At 36.0% G+C, this 17,447-nt stretch overlaps 2 long non-coding RNA genes across 4 annotated transcripts; one reads left to right on the top strand and one right to left on the bottom strand.

Annotated features, from left to right (window-relative positions):
- The first annotated feature begins 19 nt into the window (after positions 1-19).
- LOC136265500 (uncharacterized) lies at positions 20-16,513 on the top strand. 3 transcript variants are annotated; one of them, XR_010705561.1, is made up of 7 exons: positions 20-222; positions 6,427-6,505; positions 6,551-6,593; positions 6,645-6,740; positions 10,522-13,585; positions 13,632-13,694; positions 16,235-16,513. It is a non-coding gene; the product is annotated as an uncharacterized lncRNA (long non-coding RNA). The 3 variants fall into 3 exon arrangements; XR_010705562.1 differs by lacking the exon at positions 20-222 and adding an exon at positions 5,130-5,334; XR_010705563.1 differs by lacking the exon at positions 13,632-13,694 and having other exon boundaries at positions 10,522-10,575; positions 16,235-16,496.
- On the bottom strand, positions 10,361-14,283 carry LOC136265501 (uncharacterized). The gene is made up of 3 exons (XR_010705564.1): positions 12,831-14,283; positions 11,390-11,629; positions 10,361-10,711 (listed from the first exon to the last, which is right to left on the bottom strand). It is a non-coding gene; the product is annotated as an uncharacterized lncRNA (long non-coding RNA).
- Positions 16,514-17,447: the final 934 nt, after the last annotated feature.

Here is a 17,447-nt window from a genome sequence, read left to right as displayed (position 1 = left end):
TTCTCACGTGAGCACCTGATACTCACATGCGGAGCTTTCAGCTAGGTTGCAGCTGACTTTGGTGTTCCTTCAAGTACACAATGGACCCATCAGAAAATTTAGCGATGATTACTAGTCTCGCGGACCACTATTTCTGAAGTTAACGTGTGAGTCCTCCCTCGGCGTCTCCCAGAATCCAGCTCAACACGAGGCTCAACAGTATAAAAGTTGATGAGTGAACTCGTGAGTGAAGAAAATAAAGAGTCTAGTTCCTATCCAGTATGATATGGTCCAATTGTGTGTTGTTATGGAGTGTGTACGGAGTGTACCCATGAAAAGATCAAAAGAAAGTTTAGGCCACTTCAACTAAATCTTTTGTTTCTGCCATATTCAGCCAGGGTGGGATAAAAATTAATTTTGTGAGCTGAAGAATGATTTTACGAGTCAAACGGTGGCTAAGCTACATCATGATTGCTGTATCGCTTGTGAGTAGGTAGCTATATGGTTAGACTTTTGACAAGTAACTGCAACCCCTTTGTGGCATTTTTCGCTGCTTGCAAGGTGATCACGTGATTAGCATCAATGTTTTGTTTTGAAAAATGTAGGGTTGGTCGGGCCCGAGAATTGGTTGAAGTGGCCTTAGATTATTTCAACTGTAAGTACTATTTGAACAGATTCTTTAGTACCTTTTAATCTGTGATCACGTGATGTAGCCAACACCAACCTCGTAGTGAAAACTGAGTCACATGCAAACATGCTGTAGAAGAGACAGATAGTTCTTCCATACTTAAAGAATATTCAACTATTTGATTGTTTGGTTCACAACTATTACATCACTAGTTAATAGTTTAGTATAACCATGTGATATTCCATGGTATTTCTGAGGAGGGCAGACCTCACTTGAACACTCCTAAATACTTTAGAATCAGGCCTTCATTTAGGAAATGACTCAAGTAGGGACAAACTAAGGTTTTATGATAAATGGATGGTACCGTATATAGCAAAACTTTCGAGGGGGGAAACTTGCGGATGCACAGAAGCATTGAAATTCGTGGGAAAATATCCGCGGTTGCATAGAAATCTTGCAATTCGCAGGTAAAAACATTTGCGGATAGTGGCTAAGCACCTGGTGAGACGTGATAAGGACCCCTCCAGATCTGGCAAAGCCGGTTTCTTGAGCTTGACATACTTAAGCAACGCCATGTGTTGAGCATTAAGAAACGGAGTGTTCCCAAACAAACACTATCCTTTTCTCCAATATAGTTTTCAGGTTTTTGGACACAAAATATTCGAGGGGAAAACATTCACAGTTGGCAGCATAATCGCAAAAAACCGTGAATGTTTCCCCCCTCAAAAGTTTTGTTGTATATGGTATACCACAGACCTCGTTTGAACTTTTGCTAAAATTTAAGGGGGCTAAAAGTTTGCTAAAGAGGGAGCACCCCAAGCCATGAGAATTATTTGTTGGGCTGGGACAAAATAGTGCAAACATCAAATGTTCAAATTTGATTCTTACTATATTCATATGGCTGAACTGCTATTCACACGAGGTTTCAACTCCTTGACATTATTCCCCACTTTGTTAATTGAATTGGTAATGTTGTAATGTTTTCTGTGACCAGAACATCAAATTAAATAAAATTAAAAAAAACAAACTATTCAGTAATTTGAGAATTTTCAAAGTTTTGTTTTATTGCAGTCAAATTATTCAGTTACCAAAGATCAGTTAATATTTATAGCAGCCAAAATTATTACCCATAGTGTAAAAATAAGTTTTAAAAAATTAAAACATGGGAATAGAGATCGCTGAAAAAAGTAAAGAACCAAGCCAACATGTTAAACACACAGAGATCTCTATTTGGACTCAATGGATATGGTAGAAACTAAGAAAAAAACCATAGTTTCTCCATAAATTAGGGGCAGATAAGTACTGAGAATGCTTTTGTATAAATGGATAACTAAAGATCATTGGTTTATATACAACACTTTATTTTGTGATCACGTGTGCCACATATGAAATGTTATAGGATTATGGCCCACTGGTTGTATAATAGCAATTGAGGTGGCTCACATGATCTACAGTAGAACGTCAGTTCTTCTGATCCAGTAATACTGAAGTCTAAATTGTGTAAACCACAAATACAGTGGTACTGTATATTAGGGATCATGGAGGTTGGGATTTTCTTGCCAAAAGTATTACCCAAAGACCATCCCACAATACCATCCTGGCACCTTGGCAGTATTGGTTAGGTATAACCAAGCCTAAAAGTGCCTTCATTGTGACCCTAAATGCTTCCAATAGGATACTTTAGCCGTTATCAAGTTATACTTGTCTGAAGGCATCAGGCAGGCAGTTAGTCAATCAGTAGAAAACTATACATTGAATAATCTTTTTTTTAAAGGCTACAGGTTTGACTTTTTCATTGTTTGACATTGCTTTGTCCCGAGATGTGCTTTTTAGCATACTACAGTACGTAAAAATGTACGCATCATAGACTTACCTTTGTCCTCCTTTGTGTACCATTTCTTTTTGCTGACAGTACAAGGTGTCAATTCACGGTAGTGCGATACATGGCTTACTGTTTGTAAATGGGAATCATCTGTATTTTCCTTGTGACTGGATTGATTGCAGAGGTGCTTCCCCTACTGTTCTTCATTAGTATCACTGTATAACAGGCTCATAGCTGAAAGTGAAGCAAATTAGCCACTTCAGTAATGGGTACACATTCAGACAAAAACATCAACTCTGGCACTATTCTGTCTTTTGATGCAGTATGTGTGGCTTCACCAGTCATAATAATGTTACAAAAAAGTAAACAAACAAGTATAAGAAATATAGACTGAATTAGGGATTAAATGTTCACTAGTATATCTTCAGGTGTAGGTGACCTCCCTTGTTTTGTTTTTTTCTCTATGATGAACCTTATTATACTCTCCCACGTGGGAGAGTATATTGTAGTTGATTTGTGCATAGTTAGGTGGCTTCCATTTTTTCCAGCAACTTTTCTTGCTAGCTGTTCACTGCTACGTAGTCTTAAGCTAATGCAGAGCATAATTTAGTTTGTTGTCTATAACTTTTCCCTGAGCACTTCTATACTTTTCAATGGTCATCGCGAATTATGGACAAAAATGTAGCCCCTCGTTTGCATATCTGAGCTTGCTAGCGACACGACACCCACACTGTTACACAGGTCTGTTCTTACCAAAAAAAAGTTGTTAGACCCCCAAAACTCCATTCTGTACCGTTTAGTCGGTATTCAGCTTGAAAGGTGCGAACTAACATCTATTGTGACTTGTACAATACTGTTCTAATCGAATAATTCTATCGCTGTTACGATAGCACTCACCCATGACTCTTGGAGAAGTGAAGTATTCTTGGCTGCTCTTTCACAGATGCCAAATTTTAAAAAGAAATATAGTGAAACTCATTAAATCTCAAATATGGGATGGATTTCCTCTGACTTAGTCTCTGCGTGTACCTGGTATCGCAATATTGTCAGTAAAATTTTGCACACCCTTTACGACTTTATGAAGATTTAAGAATGATGAGCCAACAGTTATACACCAGCAATGCTGCATTGCTACAAAAGGTGAAATTTAGTGAACTTTTGTGTGATGCAACAAGTGGGTGTGGTCGCACGAGTCAAAAGTTGATCAACCGCCAGTGAAAACTATCCAATACATTTGCACAGCCGCTTCATTCCAAACTCTTGAATTGAAGTAAGTGAGTCTTACACACTATACAAGTATAATGAGCAGTGTCTGCAGTTATAGTCTCTTTGCTCTTGCAATTGTTAAGTGCCAATGTTGCAAAGATTGTAGTATACAGCATTCAAATGTTCACGGTGGATTGTAAGTTACTTGCAACCATTCCTTTTAGGTTCATTAATGCTAGCTAACTGCATCTCTTAATAGCTGAAACACACTTTAATACTTTAATGGATATTTGTAATTCCCAACATACGTCAGCTAAACACCACAACATGAAGTCATATACGATCAGTACATTGTTGTGATTTTATGGTGTGTTGTAAAGTGAAACCTCAAGTACCTTGCTTATACAGTGATTCAGTTTGCAAATATTATCACATGTTTATCCTATGCATGTCGCGTGCATATCACATGGCTTGTTTCAAGCAGTAAGGTAAGTAAGGGGGTTTCCGGACAGCAGGGTATTCCGGACACTTCGTTTTTAATCCACTACTGAAGGATGGAATAGAAACCAATCAGGCTATGGTGTAACTACATAAGTACCCTACTTGTGTACTATAAAATACTAAAGTTTTGTTTCAATAGCTTTAAGGATTGCTGAGATACATGACAATTTGCTTGCTCGTGTAGAATATTTTTGTGTAAAAACTTTCAGTACGCATGTTAACAAGCACCGTTCGTAATTCTAAGTGATCATAGGCAGCACAAATGATCAGTCACACTATTCAGTGAACGAATATGTGATTTAGAGATATTATAACTGGAATCAGAGCCCATTACCTGCAATGTGTTAACTTGCATGCACAATCAACACAACCAGCAACTCGGAGAAGCCCCAAGCAAGGATCAGCAGGGCCACACTACTTAATCATGCTGTTTCAGTGTTAAGGCAAGGCCTGATACAGATTTCCAGGCAGTAGATCAAATGTCTCATCTTCGAAAGTACGTACTGCAAGACATAGACCACGCCCTTCACTGTGGTTGCTATGGCACCCACAGACCACACCCACTCACTCAGAGAGGAAAACTCATGGCAAGGACACTACTTCAGGTAATGTAGGCCATTTGTGAAGTCATATATTGTATAATCCATCTGCTACCTCCTTAGTTGCCAACCAACAGAATCACACTAGAAAATATTCCCATGATGATTACAACTCCAGATACTTTTGATTACATCAACAGTACAAAAACAAATTGTAGACTTAACAATGACTAATAGTCAATAATGGTATAATACAGTACATTAGCAAAAAAAGAACATCATTAACACTACTTCATTTTGGAGTAACTTTTCTGCATAGTTGCTATGGAAATAGGATACAAATAACATAACATGATAGCCATAGTTACACTCACATTGTCATTTGATGTTAGGAGAAGCTGGTACAAGCTTCTCTGATGTTGCCATGGCAACTCTTGTGACGGCATACTGTACATGTTGAAGTGGCATAACTCAGTGACATATTTTCCACACCCCAGGGGGATAATAGACCTACTTCGACACATGTATGCATTCCGTTTTCCCAGTAGATGATGAATCTTTTTAGAGCACACCTCACAAATCACCGTGCTGTTTGAATGATGTGGTACAAGTTTCACAATCAGGTCAAGTCTCCACTATCACAATAGTCACACATGCAGGTAAATTTTCATATGAATAATTAGACTATTTCTGATGAGCACACTTTGCAATAGTAGTAAACTGCATGGACCTTAAAGCTGATCTTCAAGTGTGTCTTCTACCCTAAGTTATACAATTACTCTAATAGAACACTCAGTTAAACTACACATTTTGCCCCAAGCTTACAGTCTGACAGGGGCCACAGGAAGCCCTATGAAGGGTCCCTTGAATACCTGTTTAAAAATGTTCTATACTCTATTACTGCAGTACAATATAGTTCTCTATAAGGCAATCTGTTTGGTGACTATTGTCATCATGTAATAAACTGTTTCATTTTTTTGGGTCTTTGACTTACACCTTTGGTAAAGTTCAGCCCATCTGGTTGACTGTAACAAGCAACTCAGTACACGATACCTAGCATGTTCCCTATATGATGTACACAGCTCTATTTCTACTATTTCTAAACACGTGGGAGAGTATCTGCACTTCACAAGTGCTTTCATTTTACTTGCATTAGAGTAGGGATCATTTTGAAATATTACACAATGGAGGTTGCTTACACCAGCAGCTATACTAGTGGACCTACTTCAGTCATATACAACATGTCAATAGTAGCTGTAGTGACAAGTGATACTTGTCTGAAGTAAACAGTTGATAAGTCAGTCAATAGTGAATATCTGATAGGAGGAATGTTGTGATGAAACTTTGTGGTAGGAGGCAATCAAACTTAAACCTTTGTACAGTGGATCCTCGCTTATCCGAACTTCGGTTGTCCGAACACCTCGATTATCCGAACGCCAAATGTGACTGTTCTATTAGAGTATTTTGCCATCAGTGTGCATTCTATTAGAGTAAATGACTGTTCTATTAGAGTAGTTCAACGAAGCTCTGTATATAAATCAATGGGCTTCAGTTATCTGAACAAATTCACTTATCTGAACACTTTTGGCAAACTATAAGAACAAAGCTGTTCGGATAACTGAGGATCCACTGTAGTAGGCCAAACAGTGTGAAGTGCTAAACTGCTTACATATAATTCCTAATGTAAAGGGAAGTGTATTCTAAGTTGTCTTTTCTGCTGCCAACATTATCATGTATGTTTCTTCCTATAGACATTAATAGTGTTGTTGTGTCATCTACCAGTTTGGATGGTGTAAGAATGATGAGAGGAGTACATTACATCTGATAGAGGTAACACCCCTCATTGTAATGATGTGTTAGATGGTGTTCTTGTAGATATTGATCTATACTGATCCTGAATTACTCTGTCCCTTATTTGGTCAGTTGGGTAGCAGCTAACTTGGAATGTTTTACTAGTGTTGTGTGGCAGATTGTGAAGATGATTGTCTCAAGGATGACTACTTGAAGAATATTATCCTACTGAAGAGAACATGAAAGATACCACTTTGTTTGTGATGTTTTTCAGGTACCATAAATAATCAGGAGATACCCTGGTGGGTTTCCAGGTGGTAGAAATAAACATCACCTGTGGAACATTTAGGAATTAAGACACTGAGTCTCCTAATCCACCATAAAATTAGATTTACTTTATAACAAGTTGTTTGTCAATGATATCATACAGTTCAGTAGTACTAGGTATAATCAAGCCCAAAAGTTCCCGCAGTACGATTTGAAACATTTCCAAAAAGTTGCTACAACATTTAAAAAAAAAAATGTAGAATTTTCTACTGCCTGACTGACAGACTAACTGATGTCTTCAGACAAGCACAATTCAATAACAGCTAAGGATATGGACTTGACTTTCACTGTCCAACGTCGCTTCAACCTGACTGGTGCCTTTTGGTACACGGCAGTACGTACAATACATGTTTCATGGAGTCTTCCTTTTTGCACCGTTTATCTCTGCTGACAGTGGAAGGTGTCAATTTGTGGTAATGCAGCTTGATGGCTTCCCCACGTTTGAAGGAATTGTCTGAGTTTGTCGTTGTGGCTGGATTGATTGTAGAGGTCCTTCTCCTAGCGTTCTTCATTTTGGTAATGCTGTGTAACAGGCTGATCATAGCTGCAAAATGGTCACTTCACTATTTCAATAATTGATATTTGGGGCACACTTTCAGATGAAAAACAATAAGCCGGATGGTACTCTTTCTATTCTAATGTTGTATGCTTTGGTTCACCAGTCATAATAATGTCATAATAATGTTACAAAAAAGTTAACAAACAAGTATAGAAAATGTTAGTAATATTAAGTATGATCAGAGATCATAGAGACAAAGTAGTGACACAATGGTGCTGAAGGTGTAATGGTGGACATTCAATCCTTAATTGCAGTCATGGGTATAGTGTCCATTAGCACATGTAACTGGGTCTACAAGAATCCCACATGTTAGCACATGTGACTGGGTCTACAAGAATCCCACTTGTTAGCACATCCTTAGAATTGCATTTTATCACATTATCTTTAGCTAGTTAGCCAAAGGAATGATCAGCCACAGTTTCAGCTCTAGAAGTCAAGAACTCTCGAAGGTACAGCGCTACAAAGTGGCAAATCAATTTATACAGTGACAATATGGAAATAAACTACAGGCAGTTAACAGTCATAACTTACGAACACAGTCCTCTACCAAGATGCAACTTACACCATCGGGTTCTTCATGAACAGGCAATTCCATTGCTGTGTAAGTTTTGTCTTCCAGACCTTTCCTACTACCAGGGACGAAGGTGAAAACGTGAGAAAAAAACGATAGTGAACTGTTCATCCAATGCAAGGCAGTCTAACGCTCATATAGTACGTATCTTCCATCTTCTTGGGAGCACTAACTTGAAGCTAACTTCTCTTGTTGTGGGAATCACAATATGTGACTGTCTCTGGGAAAACCGGTCTTATCGCCCATTTAAAAGTATCGAGAAACGTCGGTTTTAAATATTCAGTGTGTTGTAGCTGGCCAATGGTGGTAGCTACGCATACCAAATTTTCACACGTTTCACAACAATTTCTTACCTTCCTGATCATCCACTGAAGAAGTAGTCAACAGCTAAGTTTCCCGCCATTTTAGATAGTTTTTAAACCGTGGTTGTCTGTATCAGGCGAGCTCCAGAAGGGTGGGAGGCGGGGGCCCTGGAAGGCGGGAAAGATGGTGTTCAAAAATTGAAAAGAAATGTGCTGGGATGAATTAGGCCAAGTTATAGGCCATTCAGGGCTCAGAACTGGCTAAAATGAAAGGAAATTTACAGCACAGGTCATTGTCCAACACCACGGAGCTGTACAGCCACACACAGCCATCACCTGGTTGGCCAGGGCTCCATCAAGACCCCAGACCACTCGTACAGCTCGCCACTGTGCTTTTAGAAGGCAGCCAGCAAAAGCAAACCACTTTACTCTGGTCGACTGTGGCAGTGAAACTTGATAGTACATTCATTAAGCTTTGTGTTTGTGTGAAAAATCAAACTTCCTGTCTTGGGTAATAAGAACGGTTTTCGTAGATCCAGTCACATATTATCAAGGTTTTTTTCTGTTATCGCTTTCCTTTATTGTGAAACAAGTACTCATAAATTTATACGGAATTTTTTTCGATTTCGTAAATATTTCACCCATAGCTTTTATTGCATTCTACTGTTAAATTAGGCTTGTGCTAACATGTGGGATTCTTGCAGATCCGGTCACATATCTTCAGGTGTAAGCAACCTCCCTTGTTTCTCTACTCTATAATTGAACTTTTAATTGTGACCAGATTTAACAAAACCAGGTTTCCATGCACATCCAATTTTTTTTACTTTAACCACTTGTAACTTTCCTAGTCAGCAAACTATTGACCTACAATTTCACACAATGGGCCAGCCTTACTCAAAACTAAGTGAAGCCATATAAGTGCCGTATACTATCTGTTTTATAATGCTATACTTTTGTTTCATTTCCGCGTCGCGTCCGATATTTTAGCTGGGAGTGTAGTTTCTACAGGAGCCTATTGAAGAATGGTGAGTTGAATGTATAAGAGTAGCTCTAGCTTTGCGAGACCTAAGTATGTTGTTTTGCTGTTAAAAATACTGCGGTCTAAGATTGCAAAACCCAGGAATAAAAGATTAGAAGTTGGGTATTTTGATAACATGCACTAAATAGAGTCAGCACAAAGGACATATCGCGTTCAATCTAGCATTCAGTATTGTTTTAATTAGCCTACATGTTTTTGCATTGCCTGTTCTAATGGTAGACTGCCAATTTACAGTACATTAAACAAGTTTCTAATTAGCACATGCAGTGAAATAAACCTGCTTTAGTTTTAGATTTAGTTTTGGTAAAATATTCTGTTGTTTTTTTAGTTATACATTTAGTTTTAGTTATAATACAGATTTGCTTTGAGTTGTAGTTTTAGTTAACTAAAACATATTTGTCTTACTAAAAGTACTTTTAGTTTTAGTTACCTAAAACAACACTACTAACAACCAAATGATTTGAATGCAACTTCTAGCTAGTACTGTGCTAAGTTGCTACAATCCATTTTTGTACTGAAGAATGCTCTAATAAATTCGGTCACTGACCACCAGTAGGCTAGCTAGCTTGTGTTAAGTGTAGCAAAACTATGTCTTGGGATTGTAGCGATTGTGTAGTTAGGAACACTTAGATGAAGTTTTGGCTGAGAAAGATGGAACGATTTAATGTGTATTCCAATTAACGATCACTCTCATGTTAATTCGTGGTATACCCTGCAGATTTGTTACAAGTAAGAATAATAGCAATGTTGTAGAGCATATCAGCGGATAAATTTCGTTCATTCCACTGCGGAGTCTTTATAATCTGGCATGTTAGTGCTTGCACGTGATTCCAATTGCAAAAATAACACTGTTCTGGTTGTTCCATACTCCCTGCAATAACAGGTCAAATTTTGACGGTGATAGCTTATTCTTACATTGAGTTATAGTTCTTTGAAGTCACAAATCTGGATGTGTGTGGAAGCCTGGTTTTGTCTAATCTGGTCACATTTTTCCTTATGCTTGTCATTATAGTGTAATCATGTGAGCTCTTGATATAATTCTGAGCAATAGTGGAATTCATTGAAATACCCTAGTAAGCATCAGTCAATAAATATTAACTACTCTACCAGTCTTTACAATATTGTGTTCACCCCTTAAGTACCTTGTCATAATTATAGTAAATATTTTTTTGTGGAAATACAAAATAATTTACATAACGTATTGCATTAAAATAAGTCACAATTGCACATTACTGACGACACTTTATCCATGTACAGGTTGATGTCATCATTTCTGTTGTCATGGTAACATGTAATACAACACACACAGAGGTTAGTAACAATTATGAATTACTTGTATTTGTGACTCATGATACACAAAGCTAAGAGATAATCTCGCAACAGATTTAGTTATGTGACACTGTTAGTACTGTGTCTTGTGTTTACACTAGAGAGTTGATCATCTGACCTAATATGGGGAAAGTGTTTGTATAGCTGACAACATCAAACAGTGATTCATTATTACATACAGAACTCTGTTCATCGCTCTAATAGATGATTACTGACAATTAATGACATCTTGAGGGAACCTCTTTGGAAAGAAAGCAAAATCTCAAGATAAAAAAGCTTTTGTTAGCAAATGCTTACAGAATCATGGTATTCCTAAAGGTGTTAGTGTTGCACCGATATGAGATTTTGCCAATATTCCGATAACCGATATTGAATAATATTTTAAAACTGATAAACGTAGCCGATCCGATATAGCACAGTATGTCTATCTTGTAGCAGGTTTAAATATGATCAATTTAGCTTGTTTATAGTGGCAGTATTGCTACGACAACAACTGATAATAATAACAACATTGTAATACAGGGTAACTGTAACTCAATGCATTTGTAAACATCATTTGGTGCACATGAGCATGTATTTCTAAATACATATTATCTGTATCTGCTTCTTTCATTGTACTGCTGACCTGACACCGATGTACAAAACACAGCCCATATATGGTTTTTCTCTAATAACCAATCTGATTATTGGTGCAACACTAAAAGGTGTAACTCTTAAAGGATGCCTGTAAAGGCAGGATCCTCTAAAACTGTCAAACAAGTGTGTGTATACTGAATGACTGTGAAACCAAACTAACTGTAGTAGTGGTTGACTTCCTTGTATCCTAAATAACTCAAATAGTGTTTAAGGCAGAACAAGTCATCCATGATGCATTGATAGAACTGATACCTCAAAAAGTTCATCACAGAGTTCCACACCATCAACAACATACTGGAAGGCAACATCAGAGGAGGTCAAGCTTGATTGTGAGATTGACACAACAGGAAACTGCAGCACAAATAAAGTTTTGCAGCTTCTACGTTGACCTCAGGAAAACCTAAAAAGGAGCAAAAAAATGTAATAGCAACACCAGTGCATAAGAAACCAAAAAAATTTGTTTACAAAAAACTCGAAAGAAAAAAAGACTATAGCACTATTTACAAGGAAACAGTATAGCAGATTTGTTAAATGTATAACTCATATTAATACCAACTATATAACTTGTACCAAGAGTAAATAATGGAAGAGAGAGTATCCAACTGCCATATACTGCCTCAAAAATGAGTATGTCAAGTAGAGAAGCCATTCTGTAGTGCTGTCAAAGAAAGTGTTAAATGAAGTAATAAACACCTGCTAGCTCAGACTGTTTGACTAATCATGCCTGGACACTTCAAACAGTCTGAGCTAGCAGGTGTTTATTTAATAGTTATACCATGGCCACAAGGGATTTGCCTGATATATATGCCCAAGCCCAAGGGCCGCAGGCGCGGGCATATATATCAGGCAAATCCAGAGTGGCCATGGTATAAGTAATATATACCACTCTGGCATGCTCACCTAATAGGTGAAGGAAGACAAACCTGCATTCACCACATTACTTTTATACAGAGGTTTGCAAAAATCGATTGTGGGTTTAAATTGTGGGCACAAAAAAGAAATGATTGTGGGTTTCACTGGTTGTAGTGATACCATTTTAAACCAAATAACCACTTTGTGGATAAATAAAGTAACCTAAGGTGCTAAAATAAACACTTAGACATATAGGTTGTGAATGTTTGAGGCATCTTTTCGTGCAGTTGAAATGTACTCCGTAGAAAAACAATCCCCACATTACAAAAATGATTATTTAGTGATGCTTAGTAACTGAACTATGCAATGCTGACTCAATCATTTCTTTTTACTTCACAACAATGCCCCTGACTAAATCAACATGTTTAATTCAAACCCACAATGCAAAACTTTAAGCATCTCTATATAAATAATCAAAGGGAACTGATGCTTTGTAGCTGCCTCAGCATCAAAGGCAGTTGTGGTCAGGGCTATATCATGATATTGCCCTGTGGTCAGGGAAATATGTAATATATAACCCTGTGATTTCCTTTGATCTGAGGTGTCAAAATGGTATATTACTTCATTTAACACTTTCTTTGACAGCACTACAGGATGGCTTCTCTACTTGACATGCTCATTTTTGATGCAGTATATGGCTCTCTCTTCCATTATTTACTCTTGCTTGTACTAAACAGTATGTTACTAACTTGTCAAATTACACTATCAGAGACCCAAATTTCCTAGTCAGAGCTAAGTTGACTGTAGTGAGAACTCTCCCTATAAGAATGAATATTAAATAGACCTCTATCCTAAGTGTATTTTACATGAACAGATATAACAACTGTCAGACACTTCTTACTTGTAGTACAAAACAATTTTGTGTCTGTTTACCATAAAAGTTTTTTTTTGTCATATTCTATTGTATTCACTCAATAATATTATTATAACAGATTGCAATACACTATTTGAGACATAAGGAGTTAACAAATATGCAAACACCAGACGTACCATTTGGTACTGTGTTCTAGCATTTACGTCTGTGACCAATAAGAATTTGTGGATTTTAAAATGGTTTGAGGGTAGAAAGATACCGTATACTTCTCATGAACACTATGAGCTAATCCAAATTCTAAACGTGACAACTACCTTATACATTCAAAACTACTTGAGCTGCTATGTTTTAAGCTGAGCCTTAACTCTGTAACTCTGTTTTAAATAATTACGTATAGTGAACAATAACTTTATCATCTATTTATCCCCTCTTAACATCTTACAAAAACACCTCACGTTTCATGGAAGTTAATTTACTGTTTATTTGCTACTGGAAAATCCCTTGGCTAGCCCCAACTAAACCCCAAATAAGAAGCCTTATTAACCAGCATCTTCACAGGGACATTGTTAAACACTCCTGGCCATTGTAACATCTTCAGGTAGAGCAGATTCCGCTGGACCTTCTAACACTGTATGTGTTTTGTTAGTGTAGAATATTTGTTGATGTTTATCAGCAGGTCCTCCACTACCAGAAGGTGTTCACATTGACACTAGTAATGTATGACATCAACAGCCAACAGGTGTGTGGGTGGAGTGGATAACATATTTGTGGTTGTTTCTGTGTATCACCGTGAAGTTGTTTATTCTTCACCACTGCCACTAAGAAGTCTACAAAATATTTTTCCTCAAAGACGTTTGACAACATGTAATTGTTAGAACTAATGACTACACTAGTGTTCATGTGACACCTGTAGTTTATGTGTTACTACTCCTAGTGAGTAAATGGCATTTGTATGGGACAAGTTGTGAATCAAGGAAATACAGTATGTGTGTTCTGTCAATAGTATAATAATGATGATGACTCTTTAATCTGAAATGTACTAACACACAACATGTTGGGAGTGTATTTTATGATCAATAGCTATAAGTACAATAAGCCTTAATTGGTCATGTCCCTTAATCATTACTGGTCTGGTAAAGGGGTGTGTCACTTGATTATTGCTGGTCCAGCTAGTGTCTGTCCAAAAGGTCGTATCATGTGATACAATGTCTACCAACTGTCTACTAGTACTAGTGTATAACAACAAAATTTGATAAATTGGTGATTCATCACCAAACCCACTAAGATTCTTCCGTAAAGTACCTTTTGCCTCTTAAGATGTTTGATATATCATAGTATACTGTTTGATATATCATAGTATACTGTTTGGTATATCATAGTATACTGTTTGGTATATCATAGTATACTGTTTGATATATCATAGTATACTGTTTGATATATCATAGTATACTGTTTGATATATCATAGTATACTGTTTGGTATATCATAGTATACTGTTTGATATATCATAGTATACTGTTTGATATATCATAGTATACTGTTTGATATATCATAGTATACTGTTTGGTATATCATAGTATACTGTTTGATATATCATAGTATACTGTTTGGTATATCATAGTATACTGTTTGGTATATCATAGTATACTGTTTGATATATCATAGTATACTGTTTGATATATCATAGTATACTGTTTGATATATCATAGTATACTGTTTGATATATCATAGTATACTGTTTGATATATCATAGTATACTGTTTGATATATCATAGTATACTGTTTGGTATATCATAGTATACTGTTTGATATATCATAGTATACTGTTTGATATATCATAGTATACTGTTTGATATATCATAGTATACTGTTTGATATATCATAGTATACTGTTTGATATATCATAGTATACTGTTTGGTATATCATAGTATACTGTTTGATATATCATAGTATACTGTTTGGTATATCATAGTATACTGTTTGATATATCATAGTATACTGTTTGGTATATCATAGTATACTGTTCGGTATATCATAGTATACTGTTTGATATATCATAGTATACTGTTTGATATATCATAGTATACTGTTTGATATATCATAGTATACTGTTTGATATATCATAGTATACTGTTTGATATATCATAGTATACTGTTTGATATATCATAGTATACTGTTTGATATATCATAGTATACTGTTTGATATATCATAGTATACTGTTTGATATATCATAGTATACTGTTTGATATATCATAGTATACTGTTTGATATATCATAGTATACTGTTTGATATATCATAGTATACTGTTTGATATATCATAGTATACTGTTTGGTATATCATAGTATACTGTTTGATATATCATAGTATACTGTTTGGTATATCATAGTATACTGTTTGGTATATCATAGTATACTGTTTGATATATCATAGTATACTGTTTGGTATATCATAGTATACTGTTTGATATATCATAGTATACTGTTTGATATATCATAGTATACTGTTTGATATATCATAGTATACTGTTTGATATATCATAGTATACTGTTTGATATATCATAGTATACTGTTTGGTATATCATAGTATACTGTTTGATATATCATAGTATACTGTTTGATATATCATAGTATACTGTTTGATATATCATAGTATACTGTTTGATATATCATAGTATACTGTTTGATATATCATAGTATACTGTTTGATATATCATAGTATACTGTTTGATATATCATAGTATACTGTTTGGTATATCATAGTATACTATTTGGTATATCATAGTATACTGTTTGATATATCATAGTATACTGTTTGATATATCATAGTATACTGTTTGGTATATCATAGTATACTGTTTGATATATCATAGTATACTGTTTGATATATCATAGTATACTGTTCGGTATATCATAGTATACTGTTTGATATATCATAGTATACTGTTTGGTATATCATAGTATACTGTTTGATATATCATAGTATACTGTTTGATATATCATAGTATACTGTTTGGTATATCATAGTATACTGTTTGATATATCATAGTATACTGTTTGATATATCATAGTATACTGTTCGGTATATCATAGTATACTGTTTGATATATCATAGTATACTGTTTGATATATCATAGTATACTGTTCGGTATATCATAGTATACTGTTTGATATATCATAGTATACTGTTTGATATATCATAGTATACTGTTTGATATATCATAGTATACTGTTTGATATATCATAGTATACTGCTGGCTAGTTTATTTGTTTACAGGAGACTACATCTACTTCACATGTCTCTGAGAAAATCAAGACATACTGCAGAAAGGAAATGAAGATCAGAAACTTATAGCTAAAGAACTAGCTTTGTACTGACACTGTACAACCAACCTGGTTATCATCATTGTACTTTTAGTGGTATATTCCAGTGAAAAGTACTGTATAGTCAGTCATGATCAATTTGACATGAGGCAAAGTGATGGTTACAGTACATTAGCTACTCATCTACCTAGCTATATATAATCATAAAGTGTTTATGTAGAGACACAATCAGTACAGTGAAGTTCCAACAAGGGTTATGGCTTGTCCTGGGAAACTTTTAAAATTCTCTGCTCCTGATAGCTTCAAGATTGAGATACTCTACGCAGTAATAAGATGTTATGTGACTGCTCTATTAGAGTGTCTTTAGGTTATTCCTTTCTTCCAGTACAATGAGATTAAAAGTACACAATTGGCTGTGTTATTATTACATCATGTCTAGGAATAATTTGGGGAATGATAGGTGCTCCTGAGTATTATTTGGCACAACTTTTTGTTGTCTCAGTAATAATGTTAGTCTTGTGCCCAGACCCCACCCACTGCAGAGTAGGGTCTGGTGACTTACACTATGTTGCAGGCCGGCCTGCAAGAGGGCAATACGGGCTGGCCGCCATATTGTTTATGCATTTGTATCCATGGTTCCAGTCGGCCCTCTTTGTTCAAATTGCATTACAGCTGAATTAAAGCGTCTGATTAGTCAGAAAGGAAAAATGGTGTAGGGCCCAAAACTCTTGTGTTTGTCACCAGACCCTACTGGGTGGGGTCTGGGACTATAATATTGTATGAGCAGAATTTTTGGTGTGGAATTAAAATTGGCGATTTGGTGGATGCTTATGAAATTGCCAAATTAAAATCTCACCATATTTTATTATGGCACCAAGTGTAGTATGTTATGACAAACAGACAAAAGGACATTACAAGAACAAAGCTAACTAGCTACTAGACTACAACTACTTAAGCTACGACAACAGTAACTACATATATACTTAATACACATGTGTAGGCCATCATCATTTCATTCCTTGTTTCCCATCACTGCCTGCAATATTTAGGTGGCTGCACCAAATTTTAATTATTTGATCATAGATCACAAGACTGTACTATTTCATGATAGACCAAAATGACCGAGTGTTAAGGTGACTGTGTATTAGTCTTGTGTAGCCAGACTG

Source organism: Dysidea avara, chromosome 9 (genome assembly GCF_963678975.1).
Source record: "Dysidea avara chromosome 9, odDysAvar1.4, whole genome shotgun sequence".
NCBI classification, from domain to species: domain Eukaryota; kingdom Metazoa; phylum Porifera; class Demospongiae; order Dictyoceratida; family Dysideidae; genus Dysidea; species Dysidea avara.
Note: the sequence above shows the minus strand (reverse complement) of the source record. Positions and strands in the feature narration are given on the sequence as shown.